The sequence below is a fragment of the Egretta garzetta genome, unplaced genomic scaffold (genome assembly GCF_000687185.1).
Source record: "Egretta garzetta isolate BGI_Z169 unplaced genomic scaffold, ASM68718v1 scaffold589, whole genome shotgun sequence".
Taxonomy (NCBI): Eukaryota; Metazoa; Chordata; class Aves; order Pelecaniformes; family Ardeidae; genus Egretta; species Egretta garzetta.
Genome location: NW_009266282.1, coordinates 832,057 through 855,468, shown reverse-complemented (window position 1 = coordinate 855,468; position 23,412 = coordinate 832,057). Strand labels below are relative to the sequence as shown.

Sequence of the window (23,412 nt, the reverse complement as noted above, 5' to 3'; positions counted from 1 at the left end):
AAAAAGAAGAACCCCAGTTAATTCCGGCTGTGGCTGCCACCCCAAATCTAGCACAGCTGTGGGCCAGGGCAAAAGAGGAGGCAGACACAAAGCTTGGCAGTTTGGCAAATGAAGAATCTCTTAGTTCTGATGCATCTTCAGCAGAATTATGATTTTTCCTTCCTGGAAATCTGCTTTTCTGTCTCTGTAACTGAGAGGCAGAAATGATGATGGCCTAAAGACCGAATAAACTCTAAATGGTTTGGTTTTGACCAGCCCCCCAGAATTTCTTACAGAATGTAAGAAAAAGAGAATAAAGTGGTTTTGATACTGTTGATCATGCAATAGATCTTTCTGAGGTTTGTATAACTCCATGCAACTTTCTCCTTCCAAAACGTGATGGCCAAAGGTCTGTATCAGAGCCATTCAGACACATGGGCCATGGACATCCATGACAACAAATGTCACCATTTCACCAACAAAATTCCCCCTCCACACTTCGGATCCCGAGCTTTTTTTGTGCTAAAACTGAAGTCAGTCCTGTTATGCTTGACAATCCTGAATAAATGTACAGGAGATGGAGAGTCAGAGTGTTCCCTGCATGGAAATGAAAACTGTAGGGTACCCTGATCTACAAAACTAATTAACTTGCTGATAAATTTGATAATATCTACAGGAAGCTCATTAATGGGAAAAATATCTCAAGAATGGTGTCATTTACAAAGCTCAACCCCAAGTTCAGAAACGATGGGCATTTCAGCAAGCCAAACTAAATGTTGCAATGGAAAACCTCAAAGCATCAACAAGCAGTTACACCCAAAGAATGACCTTGGCAGAGAGTCTCCTAGGTCACCAGGATTCTTCCCCAACCAGATTCTGCTTCAATTTTCTTTGGAAAAATATTTCTTCCATTTTTGATTTCTCTAGTCCTCAAGATTCTCGGTTTCTTGCCACAATATCCAGATTTTGGCTGTGTTTACAGTGCTCCCCAACCATTTCTTATTAGCACTTTACATATTTTTATTGAGATTTTCAATAAAAATATTAAATAGGATTGGCCTTAAGCCTAGCCCTTTAGGAGCTCTGGTAACTTCTTCCAGCCTGACTCTTCCTTTTAACACAAGCCCTTTGCTATCTTGTCTTTATGCAGTTCCTCCTTTCCCTTATAATTCTTCTGTAATCCTAGCTTTTCTCTAGCATCACTAATCAGTTCCTCATGTGACACCATATCAAATGCTTTCTTAAAGTCCACAAAGATGTTATCTAGCATGTATCCTTTGTCTAAAAACTCCATTACCTTATCAGAGAAAGATATCGGATTAGCCTGACACAATCCCCTTTGGATAAACCCATGCTTTATTCTAGCCCATTTCCCACTTATATCCATGCCTTTAATTACTTCTGCCTTCAAAATCTATTTCAAAGCTTGCATCAAGCTGAGTTCATCTTTCAGGTTCCGAGGTTAACTGGAGAAGCACAACTGAGGAGTTTCTGTCAGGCTGGGTAGGAACAACTGCTGGAAACAGGCTCACAGACCTCAGATGTGGCACCAAGACACAAGCCTAAGAAAGTCCTTTAGAGGTTCCCTTAGATGGACTGTGTAAAGTTTGCCACTTCTTTCAGGCAACTGGACTGGGCAGACCTGACTGAATGGACCTACCTGTCCCAGTTACTGCTCAAATAAAACCCAACTTACTTGGTTTGAAAACTCTTTGTCTGATTTGGCCAGCTTCCTTTAAGGAAAATGTCTAAGGAGATCCACCTCAGAGCTGTGGATGGGTAGGGCACCCACCAATAAATTCCCATTGTCCAAGCCTGTAGGAATTGGTCTGATGTGGGAGATTCATAATCCCCACAGTCTACAGTGCTGCTCCTTGTTTCAGAACCTGTGGTGAAATATCTGATGCCTCCAGAGGTTGTGCATTAGCTCCTGGAGTATTATGTCTACTTGGTTACACTTGCTTTGTCTCTGTCCTTGTGTTCCATCCTGTTTCTGATATCTTGGTCAACATGAACATTATTAAAAATGGAAGCCAAGCCCTTCTTTTATTTTGTAGTCTTACTGAGTATGGCTTTAATTTAGCATCCCCCTCATTTTGCAGTAGCTTCACTTATTCTTTTCTCATCCTCGTTTTATTTACATAATCAAGGAGCTTTTTCTCTTTGGTTTAACATGTAACTCACTTTGACACTTGACAGTTCTTCCTTCATCCCTATGCTTCTTGACCTCTAAGGTGCACTATTTTGATGATCAACCTCTTTTAGCTTGGTTTCCCAAGGAAAGAAGTATTTTAATTCCCCCCCTTCCTCTCCTGTGATAACTTTCAAACCTAATGGCCAATTTCAACCCCAGGTTGAAGCACCTATGATAATTAAGATTCTGTAAGTTTTTTTAAAAATTAGCAGCTGAGTAGATGAGAGAGATTCAAATTAGCATCTCCACTGAGGGAAAAGGAAGCATCTCTCAGCCATTACTCATTCCATCTGGCAGCTGCCTTCTTGTCAGTCAGCACATGCCTCCCAGCCAGCCGGCTCTGCCTGCAAAGGGCATGCGTGTACCTTCAGGCTGCCCACAGCTTGTGCAGGGTCTTGCTGGGTGGGATGATATAAGTGGTATGGGAGAGATTGTTTAAGGTTTTGAGGTTGGGGGTTCTATTGGTTTTTTGTTATTTGTGGGTTTTTTTGGGGTAGCTGGAGTGCAGGAAACACAACACATATCCATAAGTAACCACACTTTCCTGGTTGCACTGCTTAGAGAACAAGTTTCTCTCCTTCCTTCCAGGCTCTGGTTATTCCTAATACACCTTTTCTAATTTCCCTCTTACCTGAAAACCTTCCCTGGATACAGACTCCCAGTAGTTTTATGCCTGGATATGCCATTTCTGAATTGAAGTCCTAGAGCTCTTCAGGCCTTGATAAATGCTTCTCAGAGAACTTTATCCACAGATCCATCCTTTGTCTTATTTCTTAATTTCAGTTGAAACTTTTTATGATCATTCCACCCAAGATAATTTTGTTCAACCTGCCGTTTGTAATGCCTCACACTCCTCAGTAAGTATTGCCTCTTACTTATGGAGTGACTATTTGGTAAGGAAACTCATGAGTTATCATATCCAAGACACCAGACATTTACCACTGTGACTTGTTCTTGTTCTGTAAATTGTTCTTTAGGAAATTAAGATTCCTTCATGATGACAAAATTCCTCCACCAACACTCCATAAATGCTTACCCATTTCCAGACCCAATGGTGCAAGTCTCTAGCTCTTTATAAACACTTCTCCAATAAACTCTCTTTTACCATTCTGTCCCAGATTAGGGATAGCCTTGATAGACTTTTGTTGACATGGTCTCCTTGCTTTTGTTACCTGTTCATCACATTACCACCTAACTTGTATGGTTCTCAAAGCCTGCACAACCAGAGCCAGTCTCAATTACTGAGCCTCCTTGTTTGTTAGCTCTATCAGCTCCAATTTCACATCTTCACAATAGCTATGTTTCTCTTTTTTTTTGTTGCTGCTGTTCATGCACTAATGCTCCAGTCCTTTTATACTGATCCATTTAGGTGCTCTGGCAGATTTTTACTACTTTTCAGAGTCCTGCTGGCTTGTATTTGTCCTTTCCTTTCTTCACGGAACATCCTTTCCTCACCAAGATTCCTGCTGTCTTTGATTACCAGACTTCCCTTCTTCTACATACTATTACTATGTATGGAGAATGCATGAGCCTCTCCCAGCTTTCTCCCCTCATTTTTTCCACAATCATACCAGCTTTCTCCTCAAGTGAAGTCCATGCTATGAGCAGGATTTTCTTCCAGAGAATGAACATCCCAAAGCCTTTCTCTTAGCTCCATCTTTTAAACTTCATTATCTTGTTCTTTTTTCCCCCCTTTGTCTCAAGAGATCCTACAAATCCAATGGAAGGTAACAGAAAGTTTTCCCTCATCTGGCACATTCTTCCTCTATTTTATTTAATTGGGAATGCAGCAATGTCATTTAACTCAATAAAAAGGGTGGTCTGGATACTTCATTACAGTCCCAGATGCTTTTCAATGGTATATGTATATCACATTCCCTTCAACCTGATTTATTCTGTTGTAAGTCCCACTAGAAGTTCTTAATAAGGACTCCTTGACCACATAGACCTTTCTACTGTACTTTGTGTGTTTCCAGTATTCTTCCTTTTTCTTCTGTCTGAGAGCACTCTCCTTTCTGCTTTCCTATTTCATTTTCCATATACTCTGTCCTCTGGTTTGTTTGGACTCCAACTTTTACTTACCTTTACTGTCCCCTTTTACTTTTAAAGGATGATGTGCTCCTCCCTGCTCTACAGTCACCTCATCTACATTTGTGCTGATCTCTTTTGCATATGCATTGCTGCAGCAAATTGATTCCTTACATTTGTTTTTTTTACCAGCATCTGGCCTCTTCCTCTGCTGTGTGGCCTCCAAATTCTCCTGAACACCTTATTTCTGCAAATCTTCGGTTTCTCGGGCAGTCATTTCTACCCTGTCTGTCATTTCCATGTTAATTATCATCATGCCTCCTTGTTTTCAGCCCTTCTCTTTCACCAGCTCAGTATGTATTTGACCTTGGAGAGCTCTCCATCAAGTGTATCATGTGTCCAGTCCTCCTTTCTCATGTTTAGCATTCTTCTGTACAGTAATATTGCTTTAACCCACCATGACTGCCTTGGCTTTTTTGCTTTATTCTATGGTTGATAGACTTCCTGAAGTTCTCTGAGCATTCGACTTTCTAAACTTTTTCCCAATGCCAGCCTCGACCTGTTGTTTCAGCTGATCCATGATTCAGTGTTCACTTCTCCGTATAATCCTCCACCCACATCAATAACACATCCTGCAAAGTCATTGGCTGATTAAAGAGTAGTGTTTTCCCATTAGGGACAATTTCAGGACAAACATCTGGGTTTTGGGTCATCGTAAAACCTTTTTGATTGCATTTTGTACTGACCAAGGTCTATAAATTGAAGGCAACACATAATAAAGATGTGACAACAAAAAAGCTATCTTAACCTTAGCTTTGCCACTCATTGTAAGCCACGGAAAAAAAGCTGAAAAAACAGCTTCTAGTAAAAGGCATTGTCAAATACCGTGGCAATTCTGGCTTCTGAGGACTTAATCTAATTGAATTAGTCTCATTCTGGGAAACTTGGACTTGACTCTTGCAATTAAACTTAAGTCCACTTCTACACTATATGGCAAATGAGTTGGATCTTTCTTCAGTCATCAGATAAAGATATTCTTCCATTGCTCATAGCTTTATGGAGGACAATTCCCTCCAACCAGTGTTTCCAAGAAGCAGCCTTTTAAAGACTGAACCTGGAAGAGTGTAGCTTGTACATCAAGTAGACATGGAATTCGTAGTTCATAGTTTCTTCTTTCTGCAGCCATTCTCTATGAAGTGCTTTCCAGCCTCCCTGGCAATCTGGGCTTCCTAATGTACGAACACATACAAGAAAAGCACAATGTACTCAGCAGAGTTAAAAGCCTCACCATACAAGTAACTGTCAGATATTTGCACCCTTAACTGTGGGTTAATGAAGTCCTTAGCCTGCGATCAGAGTGAAAAATCTGAGTCAGGCCTCAACAATCATTCTCTTATCAGCACACAGATCAGAAGCTGCTCTCCCAACTTCCCTTTTGATATGCAGACAGCTATTAGGGAGGGTCTGATACAATGAAATCAGTTCTGTTGCACTGCTGTGGGATGAGCAAGAGGCACCTCAGATGACTGCGATTCTGTATAGCTGGAGCATTAACTGAATGCCCCAGTGCACGCAGCAGCACTGCGCAGGCTGGCAGGGAGGCAGCACAGTTAGCACTGTTTGCTGCCAGGCTGACAGAAAGGTGAGGCAAAGACAAAGAAAAGCAAAGGATTCCATTTTTCACATACATTCACCTAATTTACACCCAGAATTTTCACCCTGGGACATCGTCTGGGCAGATGCACATGGGTCTTCTGTGCAGAGGATTTGGTGCTGTGATTAGTGTTGTGGAACTCATGCCCCAGAGGATCCTGTTGCAAGTTTCCTTTCTTTGTTGTAGTTTTTTTAAACAGATGCTAAAATTCCTGAAACTGGTGAAGAGAAGCTGGGCTTGTACTGCCCTGCCTTCCCTCACAGCTTCATATCTTGCTTAAGGGGTAAATAAAATCAAATGTTTATTAAATGCCTCTGGCTGATACAAGATGGGCCCTCAGAGAATGGATGTCACTATTTTTACTCTATTCTGCTCTGGTGAGACCTCACCTGGAGTACTGCATCCAGCTCTGGAGCCCTCAGCACAAGACGGACATGGAACTGTTGGAGCAGGTCCAGAGGAGGGCTACAAAAATGATCCAAGGGCTGGAGCCCCTCTCCTATGAGGACAGGCTGAGAGAGTTGGGCTTGTTCAGCCTGGAGAAGAAGAGAAGACTGTGGGCAGACCTGATTGCGGCCTTTCAGTACTTAAAGGGGGCCCATAGGAAAGATGGGGAAAATCTTTTTAGTAGGGCCAGCTGTGACAGGACAAGGGGTGATGGTTTCAAACTAAACCAGGGTAGGTTTAGACTGGGTATAAGGAAGGAATTCTTTACAATGAGGATAGGGAAACACTGGCACAGGCTGCCCAGAGAGGTGGAGGAAACCCCATCCCTGGGAATATTCCAGGCCAGGTTGGATGGGACTCTGAGCAACCCGATCTGGTTGAAGATGTCCCTGATCCCTGCAGGGGGGGTAAGTGGATGGCCTCTAAAGGTCCCCTCAAACCCAAAGCATTCTATGATTCTATGATTTACTCTTTCAACAAATATTTTCCTCATGTTTGGTGCATTTCAGCTACCAAAGAAAGGTGAGAAATGTGTCAGCACCTGCAGTAAAGCTGCAGTTTGTGAAGAATGGGGAAGTGATGCAGATTCAAGAAGGAAGCTGAGGCCCTTGTGATGGAGACTTGTGGGCTGTAATTACCCAATTGGTAATTCGGATGTGTTGCCTTGGAAAGCAGCAGATGGTAATTACGTTCCATTAGATGTTTGTATTTACTGTGGAGCTGTTTCAGTCCTTTCAGCCTGGGGTGGAGCTGAGGCCTTCCTGAACAGGCTGACTGATGTGCTTAGCAGGCATCAGAGCTGTCACAGTGGCTGATTTTTGTTGGGGAAGTGCATGAATGTTTCCACCAAGCAAGATAGGCAGGGATAGGAGCCACCCTAGTGACTGGGGTTCAGGGTCCAGTTCAGGGTTCAGTCCTTGGGAGGAAGAGCAGAAAACTGCAGTAAAGTATGAGAAGGTTTAAGCATGAGAAGCCATCCTCTCTGGCTGGGAACACAGTGTTAAACCGTGTCTCAGAGAGTTTATTGCTCTTGGCTCCCATATTAACATGCTCTTCCCATTCTTCATGCACTGCACAGACCTGCATTATTACCATCCTGAACCAGTGTGAGATATAGTCTTATTCTATTGCTTCTCTCCATGACATGGACATTGGGTACCTGGCACTTTCCAAGCAGCGCTCAGTCCTTTCCTGTATTCTGGAAGTGGACAGTCTTGCTGCGGGGGCAATACCTTTTTGGAGTTTATGTTATGAATGTGTAAAGGAAGTCTTTATGTCCTTATTTTCAGATGTCTTGTCCCAGCTGGAAGCCTAATGTGCCAGAGGAGCTACTCAGATGTCTTCTCGCAGTACAGGGGCCCTCCAAAGGAGTTTTTTTTCAGTGTGGAAGTAGCTGCTTCAGAAGACCTGTCAAGGACTGTGTTTAAGGATCTGAAACTCGCTGAAAGGTTCGGCAGGACTTTCCTACCTTTCACACCCTTTTTTCTCCATCTTAGCCAGGGAAAGTCGACCAAGATTGATTACCTCACAACTCAACTTTTTCTGTGAGACCCTTCATTTCCCATTTAGCAGCACATATAAGAATGTCCAGAAAGGGTAGGTCTATACTGACCTCAGCATTGCCCAAAGGGTTCATTAAAAAGGCTTAGGAATTTTATAAAACATGACTCTAACTAAATGAGTGGTTATTGCTCAGGCCTGAGAATGCAGAAGAGGGCATGCAAAGAGTCAAGGGCAGCATGAGAGAGAGTAGGAAACAGCAAGGGGGAGTAAGTTTGGGAAAATATTTCAAGAACCTCAAAGGAAACAATACAGGTTGCAAATACTTGTTATGAAGAGAAAGATGCACAGTGATTATGGGTAAGCAAATCTTGGAGTAGAAAGGGACAACAAATTTGACACAAATCTGCATGTGGGCCTCGCAAAAGAATCACCCTATAGATTTGTGGGTAATGGAGACAGCAGGAGTTGTGCATATCCAGGGGAGCACAGCAGGAGTTCTGGGTACATCGGCACCACAAGGTCATAGAGAAAGCAGAGGATGTTCAGAACAGCCACAAAAAGATTGAAGGACAAGCTAAATAGGATAGATTAAAGGAACTAAATTATGCATGGCTTGGCCAAACAGAGATTAAATAGACAGGCAAGGAGCAGAACTGTTTAGTGTAGACTGATGAGGGACAGCCTAAAGTTAAAAGGTGAGACTGATAGTGGAAAACGGGCAATGCACAACAGGAAAGGTTTCCTAAGAAAAGCTCTAATACTGCTTAATACTATATTTCTGAAGGGTGACGGAAAACCAATTATTTAAAACAGGACTTGAAAAAATGCTGGAGAATATGCACAGGGACAAGTGTGCTTTGCCCAAGGCACAGTACCAGAGCTGCCTGTGAAAGCTAGCAGTGCCGCTTCCAATGTGGCTCTCAGTGACAGCTCTGTTATTGCTGATCCCTTCAGTAAAGGGATTTGTGGCAGGCTGTATGAATTGGAAGTAAGGTCTTCAAAATGAGGTTCAAACTTGGACTGAGTCATCTTGTTATTACCAACATTATAGCAGAGAGAAACAGCCCTGGTGGAGATCAGGTGGGTTGTGGCTTTGTCTGGCCAGATCTTGAATGTCTCCAAGAATGGAGAATTCCTTGTGAAATAGATATATAAATATAATTTTATGATGACTCATAGTGATCCCTGCATTCTTGAAAAAAATGCTAGAATGGCAATAAAATATCCTTTTCCTAGGAAGACTTTTTGAGGAGCAGTGGTCAGCTGCAAAGTGTCCTGAGGTCAATTATCTCTGAGCTTTGCATGTGGTATGCAGCCCACAGTCATTGGTCTTTTCAGGACGTACTCTAGAAATGAAAAGGATTGGAAAGCCTATAGGGGTCCTTTAAGAATAAGCTTTCTTTCTAAGTGTAAAATATTATTCATATCCCTTGTAATTATTAGAAAAATAAAGATCTCATTACAGAACCAGCATGACTATTCTCAGGTATTGCATTGAGTCCTCCTTGGGAAATGCATCAGTATAAGATATGCTGATGTTGCCTTCTAGAAGATACATTTGAACAACTTGTGCTAATTAACATTAATAAATATATGTTAAAAGCATAACTGGAAACCAAGCTATAGCACACAACTTCGGCTACTGTTTGGAAATTGTACCGCCAGGTAACATTTTCTGCTCACTTATGTTAGAAATCTTCAAGGGACTTTTATAATTTATGTCTGCAATCAACATAACATTTGGCTTCTGCCATGGGCTGTATCTACCCACCCATGCAGTTGTTGGTACCCATTAATGCAGCATCTAGACGCCTCACAGCCTTTTATGTATTTAACCATACAACAGACCTATGAGCTGTTTTCCTGATGGACACAAAAGCCTACATTCACCAGCATGTTTAGGTATTCCTTCCTCACTGGGTATTAAGGCTGTATAATAGAGGATCACTGTTCACACAATGTTAATCTTGAATGTTGCTTGGTTTCTACCTCTGCTGTCCCATGGCACATCACAGGCAATGGACATGGCAGACCTAACTTGTGCCAAAGCCGCCAAGCCCACAGGGGAACTCTCAGCATCTCACTCTAGATGAGGTTTTCATGGCTTAGAGTCCTGTATGGATCAAAGCACAAATCTGGCCTGGTGCTCATTTCTAACCAAATGGGATGTTTGTACCCTTTCTCATCGCTTTCCCTCTGTTTCAGCCCAAGCTGCCTGCTCACTTTATGAAGATCCATTCTGCAGTGCTAGCGAGGCACCTCTTCTGGGTTGTGGATACTGTCAGAATGGCAACATCCAAACCTGGGTTACCCACAGTACCTCCCACCTATGTGCTGGAATGATTGCTTTCACAGGACCAAAGCAGGGGCATTCTTCTTTACTGAAGTTACACAGAAGCTAATGATGGAAAAAAGGCATGACCCACTGTCAGTCAAATGGGGAGAAAGAACGGCACTAGTAAATCAGTAAACCCCAAAAATGAGTTAATTTCAAAGGCTGGATAAATCTGAAAGCATGGGTTGTCATAAAAACACCAGTTCTCCTCCACAGAGTGACAATTCCCTTTAAGACCAACTACGTTTTACAGGCTGAGTGTGAAGGTCACCTTCATCCCATATTGTGTATTGTTTCCAAGTGTCAGACCAGCACCGACTGTCCCATATCAGCCTCACAGACCAGTTGCTCCAGCTCTCAGAGTGCTCCTAAACCACTTGGTACTGGGCAGGCACGTATCCCTTTTACATCATGGTCACAAAGAGCATATTTCTTATTTGAGAGCCCGTTAGGCTTTTAGGCAGTCTTAACTCCTCGAGTAAGCATCAGGATTTCTCCGCAGAGCATTTTGCAAAATTACCTTGGGAAATGATATTTTAATAATTTGAAAAAGACCCCAGCTACACTTCCCTGTAAATTATGAATTGAAATATCTTCCTCTTGTCCTCAGCTGCTTCACCTGTTGCTATGGTTTGGTGAAATAGACAGGGTGCTGAGCAACAACCCCTTTCCCACAGACATCTACATTCCAGCTGACGTCCTCCAGCTCTACTGCTCTGGGATGCTCAGCTATGACATCATGCCCACATTGTGTCCTAACCAGTAGAATAAGCATGGACAGCCATGACATCACACACAAACCCCCACCATTGTGTCCTCACTGGTGGAATGAGCATGAAGAACCTCTGATGTGTTTACATCAAACCTTATTCCCCCCACAGAGCCATCTCCACACACAGAGACTGAGGCACAGGGGCCAACGCTGAGGGTTACCTAAACCAAGAGACACAATCCAGCCATAAGTCCTGAGCTGGCACCTGTGTCTTTCCACAGGAACAGTGAGTTGTGCTTAGGCATGCAGTTGTGTGAAAAGAGATTTCTGGTTGAGGTGTCCAGCAGTGGTAACCCTGATGGATCAAACTGTAAGTGGCCCTTTGTACTCACACTTTTTCTTGGGTCAAGATTGACTGCCATTTGCAGAATGAAATCATTGTTCTCCTGAAAGTTCCAATTTCTCTTCACTGACTAAAGAGGGAGCCTATGCACCTTACATACAACATGCTCCTAAAGTGAGACACTTGAAGTAAAAGCTTCAAATTGGTCTTGATGAACCTCTGCCTCTCTGTGTGATGCTTTGTGTTAAATAAAGACACAAGAGATGAAACAGCAGAGAAGAACATATACTGGGGGCAGTAATAGATTACTGGTGACAGGCTGAACATCAGCACTGCAGAAGAGCACCCAGCAGTAAGAATATTTGACGAAGGGCCTCCAGCACAGCCACTTGAAAAGGTCAACCGAGCAATGACCAAGGCTCATTTCTGACTGATCTTTGCTGCTGGTTGTTATAGACGCATGTGTGATATAATGATGGGGAGGGGGGATATTCAAACTGTCACAACCCCCTGGTAAGGTTTCAGTGGTGACTTGCAAGAAAGCAGAAAGTTAGACCAATCTTCCTGCCATGAGAGCGCAACAGGATGCTTGCTGCAGTGCTGGAAAGCCTGTTACTCAGCACACTTTGCCTTGTGTCTGCTGCTGAGCAAGGCAAACACTTTAATGCAAGGGAGTGCTCAGAATTATTTTAATTCATAAGCATCACAGCAAAAAATTATAATTCCTGTTAGAATAAAACACATTTTTGACATTGATATTAAATGAGATATGCATGCCTAATAACAAACATGACAATATTTTTCTCTGGAACTATTCTTTCTGGCTTACTTTGGTTAAGAAATGAGAGGCACCCGTGTTTGGGGAACAGCATGTCTCTTCCCTGATACAGTATTTCACTAGGAATGCTGCTTTGAAGCACTTTGGTATCAAACACAGAGAAAGGAAATGGAAATCTCACTGTGGAAACTAATGATGAACTAATTTATCCAAGTTAAAGCAAAAGACTGAAAACAATTCTAAGCAGATTAATGACAAAGTGCTCTAATCCAATGCTGGTGTTAGAGTTTCATTAGTGGCATCTTTTATTATAGAAACTGTACCCATGGGAGTATGGATGTGAATAAAACATTTCATTTTATGGCCACAGAAAGAGAAAATAAACCTTTGAGGGGTTTAAAAGCTCTTTCATCATTATGCAATTGTTCTGCAGAGCTTGGGAAATCCTCAAGGTTTAGAAAAATTTTTGAAGCATATATCATATGCATGAAGGTCTCTTTGGAAATGCCAGTGAAGGGTGTCAGCAAGGTTTGGTGCAGAGACTCAGCAAGGCATCCTGCTTTCAGTGCCCTGGGAAACACCCTGAGGAGAGCATTCAAGCAGCTGCATGAATCAGAGTCCTACAAAGTGCATCGTAGCAATTAATTTTGCAGTGAATGTATGAAATAAAAGTGGTAAGGAACCTCAGACACAGCCTGTGGAGTTACACATCACCTAAGTAAGTTGGCCTCTTATAGCCCAAAGGGCTTCTGTTGTTGTGCCCCAGAAGCTGACAGGACAGGTACAGGGCAGGCAGGTCGAGCCCTCCTTGGATTTAACACCTGCTTTGGTAAATGTGTGGTCTCAGAGAAAAAACAAAGCCTGCTGGCATATTTGTGATGTATAGCTGGCAACACGGTTCTGAATCCAGAGGATTTCACAAGGTAAGCAGAGAAAGCCACAAGTCAATTGAGGGAAAAAAGGTGAATAGTCCTGAGGGAAAAAAGGTGAAGAGAAATGAGGAGTCAACATTCCTCAAAACCTTTTAATCATCAAAGAACAGTCATCTCAGAGAAGCTTAAGGATGCTTCATCTGCAGTCTCAGACACCAAGAATTCACAACAAGCTGAAGCCCAGCCAGATTCCCTTAAAGAGAAGAGAGACAGGGAGGAGAGAGGCAGCTCTTCCAACGCGCTTTGAAACTTCATTTACATTCAGCAGCAAGGAAACTATGAATATAACTGGGCAGGGAAGAGACCAACTTTCAGAACTGGCCTCACCTCCTACATGTGAGATTGCATTTTTCCTTATTACTTTCCTCTTTTACAACTGTACTTACAATTTTGTAACCAGGAGCTTAATCTTCTTCATACTACAGATAAATTTGTGCAAGATTTCACTTTCTTGCTGTTTTGAGCAAGTACAGCTGGAGGGTCTATGTTTGTCTGAAAGCAATTAACCCCCTTATACAGGTAAATTCCTGGGCTGTTGGACTCCAGAATGAATTAGGAAATTTCAGTATATTGGCGTGTTTCTTGCCAAGCTGCAAGGAACATCTGGAAGACTGCTTATCACCAGCTGCAGGTCATAGGACAGCTCCTGGGAGGCATCTGCTGACGAGCAAGTATTGAAGGGACAATCTGTGCCACTAAGTACTGCTGAATAATCATATCCCTCCTGTAGCAATGCAGCAGGCCAGGCCAGGGGGAGCACAAAGTGGGGAAGCAGAGGGGCTATGTATTCTCTGTAAATATCCTTCGAGGATACTCAGACCTTCCTCAGACCCTGACTAGCAATTTCCGAGGGGCTGGGCTGAATCCCTGGGTGTGAATCTCCCCACACAGAGAGCATGTCTGATCCAGGATTAATTTTTTCCTCATTTCCTCTGTTTCAAGAGCCGTGACTGAGCTCCAACATTGTAAGATAAACTTGTTTACCAGGGCCTATGCTTTAAACTGCAGTAACTTACTTTCAACACAACACTGCATGCTCTCTTATGGAGGATTCAGAAGGCAATGCTCTCTAAACAATTCTCCCACTTCAACAACACCATGTAGTGGCATTTTCCACTCAGTGGGGTAAAGACTAACATCTGTCTGGCTCTTTGCTACAGGACTGAGAGCAAAACAGCGATGATCTCCTGCTCACCCAGCCCAGCTAGCCTCAAGTAGCAAGTCTTTGATCCTCAAAGGCATTACTCCCAAAGGCAAGCTCAGGGGGTAAACCACACTCATGCAGCTGGAGATGTCAAATTGTACTACATGCACTGTCATCACTGGGCAGATTTTGCTCCACTTGCCTGAAACAGTGCCAGCTCTGGGACAGATCTGGAGGATATTTCATATGACATGGCTCTGCCATGTGGTAGTCACACCAATGTGGCCATACCAGTTTGGTCAGTGCAGGTTGTAGTCGCTGTGTTTGGTGGGGGAAAAAATCCTACTTTGTCCCTCTGTGCTTCCCTCTGCCATTTATCCCAGGGACATAGTGGAAGGCTTCCATCTTCTGCTAGGTGCCCCAGAGTAGCACCCTTGAGGTGCTTCCTCCTGCAGATTGGGTCTTTTCTCTCTCTTCCTGTTGTTACCACCCTAATACAAAATGAAGGTGAAGGATTGAGCTATTCTCTAATAGCCACAATCTCCTTCTCCATGAAACTAGTTCAGATCAAGGGCAATAACTTTGCGAATCCCCAGTGCAGATTCTGCAAACTTTGGTGCTCCCAGAGGGTCACTCCCTATTTCACCCCTCATGTAGATGGGAGCAGAATGCATCTGGTTGCTTAACAGCCTGGGAACATCTGCTTTTAGATCAGGTATAAACTTCAGCCTGTTTTCTGTGAGCTTGAAGATACAAGTCAGGTCAGGTCAGAAAGTGGCCCTGAAGCAGGCACCTCAATGCTGCATCATTCATTTTGTGCCATGGAAGATAGTGGAAGGGCTGTCTGGAAAACTAACAGGAGCCTAAGAAAAAAGGATTCCTTTGAAGTTGTACCCCGCTGTTATACTCTAAGAGGAGGCAGTAGGCAGTGACCTTCATATAGCCACGAAGAAACAGCTTCCCTGGAGAGAAAAAGAGCTTGATGACAACTAACTCCCTGGAAGGAGATGCTGGGATTTAGGCTGCAAGGCAGGGAGGCAACAAGCCCTCTTCCCTCTGGAGGTGAGCATCAGTCACACATGGCCAAGCTCCCCCCTTCCCCGGGCAGTCATTGCAAGAATGTTTTGACTCTTTTTCCTTTTCAGAGGAAGCACTTGCAAGCGAGTTTGATACAGACTTCAGAAATGCTGGTCAGTCCACTCCTGCATTGAAAAATTCAGAGTGTGGTTTCCTTCAAATATGAGACAGAAGCCTCATCCTTCGTTTTTGAGTGAAAGGATAGCATTTGGAGACCAACAGATGCACAGACTAGACTAAAAATAAAACACAATGCTGATGTCCAGAAAATCTTGATCACAACAATATGTGTAGAGATCTGGTCTACAAAACTTCAGGAAGAGCAGCCACAAACCCATGATTTACACTTCACAGGAACTGTTGTTTTTTGAAATTTGATTTCTGACAGAACTAATGTCTTGCAAACCAGAAATTCAGAGAAAATTTCACTTTGCCAACAATAATATGCAGTGTTAACAAAACAGTATCTGTTCCTGGTAGCTGCTAAGTGTAATTGATACAAGCTGCAGTGAAGCAGACAGAAATGTCTATTCCTGCCTTGGATTCCCTGCTGTGCATCTCCAGTTAAATTCAGGCTCCTGGACTTCCATGTACCCACTTGCACAGACAGGCTTGCAGCTGCTGTATTGCTTATTATCCTGGCGACAGGGACTCTGAGATACAGTCTAAAGACAGACACTCCTGTGGGGCTTGAGAGACACATACCCTGAAATAAAGTCTTCCAGCATTGGACTGGTTCCCTTGTGGGTACACCCAGACTTATAGCATCTGGGATGACCACTGAGAGAAGTATTTATATGCATTCTCCCTATGAAATAATCCCTTCTTCCTTTTTCTTTTAAGTCCTGGAGTTGCAGACCACCCCTGGTACAGGATTCCTGGAAACACTGGGCTTCTGCAAAGTTTGTTCAGCTCAGAAGTGTCAATTGAAATGCTGGTGGATCAGCTGATTATTTGATTTCTTCTGCAAGGCTTTATTTTACTGGGAAATTTACAACAGGGCCTGGAATACCTACATCCAATTCAGATTAGCTAGCTGGGCTGCCCCATGTTTTCATTGAACTCCTTGGTGAGCCACAGAAACAATTACTACAATTGCCTTTTTATTTCTTTTTGGTACTAAAGAGTACCTGCCATAAGACAGACACCATGAACAGGGGTAAGTACTGTGAACTCACCACTATTTCACTATTCCCGCTGTTACATCCTTCTTCATTCTTTCCTTTTCTACCCTCTCTTTGAGCTTTGATGACTGTGCACTCAATACGCTATCACTGAATGGGAGGTGTTAGACCCAGCTAAACCCAATTATAGTCTTCTGACTCCTGGTCAAGATGAAACAATTATGTGCGTATATATATGTGTGTGGTATACACATATATGTATGTTTTATATACATGTATGTTTTCTAGATAAGTGTGTGTATATATATGTTATACAGTACTCCAGTGGGAATCTGTTGCTTCCCATTATCCTTGAGATCTGCTATAAGTGAAGCCTGGATTGATGGCTCTGGAATTGGGCCAATAGGCTATCACTTTCTCACAGGTTTATGGATTTTTCTGATTTTCCTTTAAAATCCTTCCTAACACTTATCTAAAAAATTGGTCTCTCCTACAGCAGAACAAGAATGTTGTTGGCCAGGTCAGACCAGGATAGCTAGAGAGAGATATACTGTGTGCCCACTGTTTCCAACATGGGGTCAAGACCTTCCCATGACCACTTACAAATTGGATGGTCCAGAGTCCCAAGGTAACACTATCCTGTGTGATTGAGTTCACATGGTGCAGGACAAAACTACACACTTACAGCCTAGCCCCAGGGGACAGAGAATCATCTTGTTAGGGCTAGTTGGGTCAATTCAGTGCCAGACCGCTCCCATGCTTGAGCAGTGCCAGATACGTGCCGGTTCCTGAAGAGCAGTGAGCACCTGAAGTTGTACATACAGGAATTATGCAACTTTTGCAATACCTTCTTCTACATGTTCCTCATTCCAAAAGCCAGTAGGTGAGATCAAACCCACAACAGAATTGAATACTAGACAACATCCACAGGCAGATGAGGTCTGAGGAATGAGCAGGGCAAGGGCAGAAGAAATTAGATGGTGGGCACCTAACACCAGTAGCAGCAGGTGACGTTCAGCCATTGCTGCTGTAAGACAAGAGCCCTTCATTAGTGATAAAGGGCAGGAACATAGGGACTACAGCCAGCCTGGCTTTGGGTTTTGACATGGTTTCCCTTTCCATCCCATTTGCTTCCCTCAGGACTTGAAAGCTGCTGTCTGAGTCAACGGAGTAACCGGACCTCCTGAGGTTTTTTACTCTCTAGCAATGCCATTTGAAATTGTTGTTATTTCTTGTGTCAGGTTGTCTGGCAATCCTTATTCAGAGAGTGGCTGAAAGGAGGAGGTGTCCTGGGATGCTGTCTGGGATAGTCACAATATTTCAGCTAGATAACGTAGCTGTTAATTTGTGCTCAGTGGTAAATCTTCCGTAATATCCTTTATCCTGGCTGGTTGTCAGGATATATCATACGTGACACCATAATTTCTGTTGATGTATCACAGTTTGTTAAAGCAGGTGAATAAGAAGCAGTATGAGAGAGGCAAAACATGCTGGGGTGATCAATATAATTGATCCCGTGGTTTGTGCTCATTGTCAAATCATTGTGCTCAAAAGCAGGCATGGGGAGCAGCCCAGCGTCTCTCACAGTAGGTGGATCAGTTATTTGCACTACTGTTATCTACCTGGCTAATTGATGATAGTTAGGATTCTAATTAATGTCAGTAAGGTGTGAATTAATATTGTAATTTTGCAGGTTGCACTGTACAAATTCTGGATAGATCTTAGGAGGGATACAGTTTTTGTGCAAAATCTCCACTCTCCTCTCAGTGCCGTTGGGGCTTCTCAGTGTTCTTGGGAGGACAATGAAACACTGATGGAACCAGATGAAACAGCGGTGCTGAATGGCACAAGCAGCACCCACAACACAGAAAATTTTGCTGAACATATTTGCCTATATTTCCAGGACGTTTCCCCCAGGAGATGGAAACAGCCAATTCCTCCTGAAGTTTGATACTGCTCTACATGAGCCATCTAAATTTGCCCTATACATCGCCATATTTTTGCACGCAGTTTCCAGTGATTCTTTCCATTCACAGTCCGCACAAATAATTACACATACATTTATTCACTCACAGCAACCTATTTTGTTGAAATTGTCTACTTGTGAGATTGGCATTCTCCCACACTCTAAAACTTTGCATTTTTTCCAGCAGCTCTATTTATTCCAAGATATTTTTCTGTCAATCTCTATTTACACTGGCTTTAGCATTTTTCAAAACATTTGATTAAGTTTGCAATAAAGTTTGGAACATGAAAGAGAATCAGAAGAGGCCAATACAATATTCTGCAACAGATATAGAGCCATCATCTGTTATTGGTACTCTTTACATTACTATGATTCTCATAAGAAGCCACCCAAAATATCCTATTTATTTTGACATGAGGATGCAGTAGGAGTTAAGAAAACAGAAATAAATTTGATAGGGTAGGCAATGGGAGCTGGAGAAACTCATGAGAAAAAAAGGCACTACACCTCACATCTGAGATACAACTTTAGCAGTCCGAATAGCAAAACAGCCTGCAGGTATTTTTATTAGCCCTTGAGCAAAGGTGCAAGCATATGTGGCTAATGCAGAGATCACCTTGCCTCACAGTTAGTTTATATCCTAAATATTCCAATTAAGGAAATAAGAAAATAGGATGCATAGTTAGGCTTAAATATAGATACATCTAAACTTGTGTAAACACAGAAATGAATAATCAATGCATGGTGTGGCAGTGGACACACTGCTCTGAAAACTAGACACTGTGCTACAGCCCAGTTCTTAAAATCCTAATTTTAGAAAAATTTCAGCACTGGAAATAGAACAACAGGTCTATGCTCCAATTTTCCCTCCCAAAAGTCACCATTCAGGATTCCAGCTAACTCTCAATGCCCCCACAGATCAATGTTTATAACTTTCAGGATCCTCGCAGAGCTGGTCCTCTCCTCTGACTATGCCCAAGAAGAGCATCATGCATCCCATTTTATGCCCAAGATTGCATAGAACCAGAGTTGGACCAAAACCATGCCTAAGACCTGTAAGCAACTCCATGCAACAGGAATTTCAGAACGAAGGGCTGGAACCCCATTCCCACTTGGTCTTCTGAATCTACCAAACCCATCAGGAACTCAAGTTGTGCTGGAAGAGTGGAAGAAGGTAAGAAATATTTTGGACACTAGTAGGAATGGCCCACTCCTGGGAAAGAGAAACCTCAGTTCCAATCTCTTGATCCATGACACTTTTCTTTCCTCATCCAATGACTCAATAACATGAAATATAGTCTACACAAGGAATTGATTTTCACTGACATTAGACAATATCTTGCTTAGGTGATGTTGAAGATAACATTTGGCATCTCCCTGCTCTTTAGATCTGTAAGTGCCCTTGAAAATCCAGGCCAGTTATAGTTCATAGAATGACAGAATGTTTTGGGCTGGAAGGGACAGTTGAAGATCATAGAATCGTTTATATTGGAAAAGACCTTTAAGATCAGCAAGCCCAATCGTTACCCTAACTGTGCCATTCCACCACTAAACCCTGTCCCTAAGCACCTCATCTGCCTGGCTTTTAAATACCCCCAGGGATGGGGGACTCGACCCCTTCCCTGGGGAGCCCCTTCCAGTGCTTGACAACCCTTTTGGGGAAGAAGTTTTTCCCAATGTCCAACCTAAACCTCCCCTGGCACGACTGGAGGCCATTTCCCTTCATCCCATTGCCTGTTACCTGGGAGAAGAAACCAACACCCACCTCACTACAACCTCCTGTCAGGCAGTTGTAGAGGGTGATAAGGTCTCCCCTCAGCCTCCTTTTCTCCAGGCTGAACACCCCCAGGTCCCTCAGCCGCTCCTCACAGGACTTGTGCTCCAGACCCCTCACCAGCTTTGTTGCTCTCTGCTGGACATGGTCCAGCTATGCAACGTCTTTATTGTAGTGAGGGGCCCAAAACTGAACACAATATTTGAGGTGTGGCCTCACCAGTGTGGACTACAGGGGCACAATCACTGCCCTGCTCCTGCTGGCCACACTATTTCTGATACAGGCCAGGATGCCATTGGCCTTCTTGGCCACCTGGGCACACTGCTGGCTCATATTCAGAAAACTGTCAACCAGTACTCCCAGGTCCTTTTCCGCCATGCAGCTTTCCAGCCACTTTTCCCCACACCTGTAGTGTTGCATGGGGTTGTTGTGGCCGAATCATCTAGTCCAACCCTGCTGCCAGGGGCAAGGACATCTTTCAGAAGATCAAGTTGCTCAAAGCCCTGTTCAACCTGACCTTGAACACTTCCAGTGATGGGGCATCTGCAGATTCTCTGGGCAACCTGTTCCTGCAGCTCATCACCCTCATCACAAAAATTTTTTTCCTTATGTCCACTCTAAATCTACCCTCTTTCAGTTTTAAACCGTTGCCCATTGTCCTGTCACTACAAGCCCTGGTAAAATTCTGTCTTTCTTTTAAGCCCTCTTTATATGTTGTAAAGCCACAATAAGGTCTCCTCAAAGCCTGCTCTTCTCCAGGTTGAACACCACCAACTCTCTCAGCCTTTCTTCATAGAAGAGGAGCTCCAGCCCTCTGACCATTTTTGTCACACTCCACTGGGCCTGCTTTAACAGATCCATGTCTTTCTTTTACTGAGGACCCCAGAGCTATATGCAGTCCTCCAGGAGGTGTCTCACAAGAGCAGACGGGGAGAGTCACCTCCTGCAACCTGCTGGCCATACTTCCTTTGATGCAACCCAGGATACTGTTGGCCTTCTGGGCTGCAAATGCACATTAATGGCTCACTCCATTTTTTCATCCACCGGTATCCCCAGATCCTTCTCCACAGGTCTGCTCTCAATTTCTTCATCCCCCTACTGATACTGGGGATTGCCCTGACCCAGATGCAGGACCTTGCACTTGGCCTTGTTGAACTTCATGAGATTCACATGAGCAAAGTCCTCCAGGCTGCCAAAGTCCCAATGGATGGCATGACATCTCCCAAATGAATCAACTGCACCACTCAGCTTTGTGTCATCTGCAAACTTGTCTCTAGTTGTGACTTTCCTTTTTGTTAAAACTTCATGTTTACTTTCTTCACCAACAAAGCCCATGTCCAAAACTTCCCAAGGGGTCCATATTGAATAAGAAGTGCAACTAGAAAAGTTATTCAGCTTCTTCCAGTCATCCAGATAAATGAGAAGAAAACCCCTGCCAAAATATATGCTGCATGAAGACCCGGCTTCAGGGTAAGATCTGGTCTTTGCAGGCCAACTACTCCATTCCTGCATCTGAGACAGAGACCCTTGGGCCATGTAGTAAATGTACTAGGCTGCTCAGCACTTCCTTTGTGAAAGACACTGTGATGGTTGACTTCACAGGTCTGCAATCCCTTCAACACTAATCACTAATAGAGATTAATTATCAGAATAGTGTGATAGCAGGCATGGAGCTTTATCATTCCTAAGTGGTTACAATTACAGTCTCGCTATCAGCAGCTGCTTTGGCAAGAGTCATGCAGGAAATACAATAATATGAGCGCACAACATGTTGAAGCAAGTGTCCCTAAGTACAAAAATACTGTTTGACCCCTATTTCTCCAGGAAACGTGCACCAGTGATCAAACAAACTTCCTAATATGTCTTGCTATTGAGACAGCTGGAAGAGTTAAAGGATGGTAAATGCCAATAAAGCCACTTGTCAGAATGATGTGTTGCAGATGCCGGATTCTATAGCAGACCTTTTTCTCGGGCAATGTGATTTGGTATGGAGAGCCTCAGAAAGAGAATGAGAGTGTCTGGCACTAGTGGAGCAATTCAGTTTTGTGCAGATGTATTTTAAACTGTTTGATAGTGACACAGTGCCCTTGGTACAGTGGGCATCTTTTATGGAGAAATCAGTCATGAGCAAAGTGGAAAAATAGTTGACTTGTAGAGAAAAATTTATAGGGACTTGTGGAGCTGGACAGCATGGTTTAACAGGGCTGAGGCTCTCTTTGACACTGGAGTCTCCATGCCAAGTTCAACATCAACAGGTTGGTGGGGCCTGGGAGGATTGCTCTGTGGAGGATGTCCAGAGGAGTAATTTTTGTCTAATCAAGACTCCCTGGCAAGGTCAGGAGGCAGACTGATGATGAACAGAGAGCAAAGAAGGATAAAGGAAAACACTGCTGTTTGCAGAGGTGTAGGGGCATATGTCATGGAAACAATGAGTGAGCTTGGACAAATGACAGTAAAATGTGAGAGTACAAAGTGTCTCAAGAAAAGCTTTTAGCTAGAATTGAAGAGGAACAAGTGATTATGAAAGGATTATGGTCACGGCATTGCCTACACAGGGGAGTGGTTGACTCCACTACACTGGACACTTTCAAACACTGCTGGACAGGGTGCTGGGCCATATTGTTTTCAACCAGAAAGGTTGGACCACATGATCTTTGAAGTCTCTTCCAACCTGGTATTCTATGATTCTATGATGATTCTATGAAACACTAGATATGACCTGCACAGATTCTAGGGGAGACTTTCATCCCCCGAACAGGCAGATAACCAAGCCTGCTAGACTGGAGAGGAAGCTTGTCAATAGTGAACTGCTGAGACGCTGTGTTTGGGACTGATGGATAGCCACAAGGCAGCTTATGCTATTGTAGCAGGCCACACAAAGGTATCTGATCTACAGAAAGTAATCTCCAGAGACCCAAAGAATAGCAAACCATGGACAGTATGGGCATCTTGAGTGTTTACCATGCATACATGCTGAGGAGTTATTGACCATGCAGACCTCTCTATTAATAGATTTCTTTTGTTCAGTGCTAATGGCATCGTGATGCACCATGCTGTTATACAAATTGAAAGCACTGGAAGGCAACTTATCCATCAGAGGGCTGCTTGATGCAAGCAGATAAACAATCATAAAATAGCAAACAGCAGTCATCTTCAGTGACAGCCATTCTAAGAAATGGATCCTCAGCTGGGCTTAGCTAATAAACTGGGTAAAATATATTATAGCTCCTCAGTGTTTAAAAAAAATTAATCTACTGTGATTAACAATAAATGATTTTTCCTTAATTCTTGGTAACTGCTAAATAATTTCTAACCATTTTTGCCTTGATTTCAATTCCTGGTGTATGAAAAAAATCAATTCCATCTTAAGGCTTATTAAAGTATTAATTCTATCCAAAGATGTGATTAGACCGAAATTCACA

At 43.2% G+C, this 23,412-nt stretch overlaps 1 protein-coding gene across 1 annotated transcript in view; it reads right to left on the bottom strand.

The window, feature by feature from the left end:
• SHISA6 (shisa family member 6) overlaps positions 1–23,412 on the bottom strand; it is a gene marked incomplete at its 5' end in the record, with an annotated part of 254,661 nt that overhangs the window by 58,514 nt on the left and 172,735 nt on the right. The gene's annotated exons all lie outside the window — the stretch shown is intronic.